The sequence below is a fragment of the Chelonoidis abingdonii genome, chromosome 3, assembly GCF_003597395.2.
Source record: "Chelonoidis abingdonii isolate Lonesome George chromosome 3, CheloAbing_2.0, whole genome shotgun sequence".
NCBI lineage: Eukaryota > Metazoa > Chordata > Testudines > Testudinidae > Chelonoidis > Chelonoidis abingdonii.
This window is the reverse complement of record NC_133771.1, coordinates 6147104-6147967: the sequence shown is the minus strand read 5'-3', so window position 1 is coordinate 6147967 and position 864 is coordinate 6147104. Positions and strand designations below refer to the sequence as shown.

Sequence of the window (864 nt, the reverse complement as noted above, 5' to 3'; positions counted from 1 at the left end):
CCCACCCAGGTAGATTCGTATTCAGGTTTGTCTACATGGAGACATGACTGGAATAGCTATCTGCAATTTGCTCCCTCTGGTGATGTGCTATCTGGAATAAAAGTGATTTTAATTCTGCAATAATACTTTGTATGGGAAAGTCACTAATATTCTCGAATAAAGTGACTTTTATTCTGAAAGTGTCTGCAAGGGACCTATCCAGATCAACTACCCTGTGAATAAGGCCTAACAGCCTGCAAGTATTGTGTGTGTAAAACGACAAAACGATTGGAAGAGGAAGCTATCCCTACCCACGGTGATACAAACAAGAGCTCTAAATAACTAATCTATTGCTAAAGCCAGAGGACAGGGCCCAGATAAAGATCCTAAAGATGCTGGTTAGAGCAGAGATGAGAGCCCCAAGAGGATGGGTCTTCTTTCGTCTCCCCCCAACCCTCACTCCACATGCACTGGGATATGACAGCACTTATGACAACAATGAACCACACTGACAAGGTCGAGCACTAAGGGGCTACATAACCTTTATATTATCTAGCACCACAAAGTTTATTCCTAACTGCTAGTCTGTTGCTTTACCAATAGACTCACAAGAAGAATTCAAAGTTATCGCCCACAGTCTTGTTAATGCAACAGCTTTACCTGCAATGTTTTCCCCTGCACAAACTTGCCTCAGTTATTTTACTTTGTCCAAGGATGGCCATGAGAAACCAACACACAACGTAGACATGAGCGTGTCTTGGATAAGAAACCAACTTCCAATAGCTGCCAAATCTGTATCAAAGAGACAAGAGATACTTGTAGCGACTAGCGACTAACAAATTATTTCAGCAGCGCTTCGTGAGCTACAGCTCACTCTTCAGATGC

At 42.6% G+C, this 864-nt stretch overlaps 1 protein-coding gene across 1 annotated transcript in view; it reads right to left on the bottom strand.

Moving 5' to 3' along the window:
* DNAJC27 (DnaJ heat shock protein family (Hsp40) member C27) overlaps positions 1–74 on the bottom strand; it is a 15673-nt gene extending 15599 nt beyond the window's left edge. Inside the window, exon 1 of the mRNA XM_032790539.2 lies at positions 1–74. This exon is cut by the window's left edge and continues 388 nt beyond it. The gene's annotated coding sequence lies outside the window, so the exon portion shown is untranslated.
* Between the last annotated feature and the right edge of the window lie 790 nt (positions 75–864).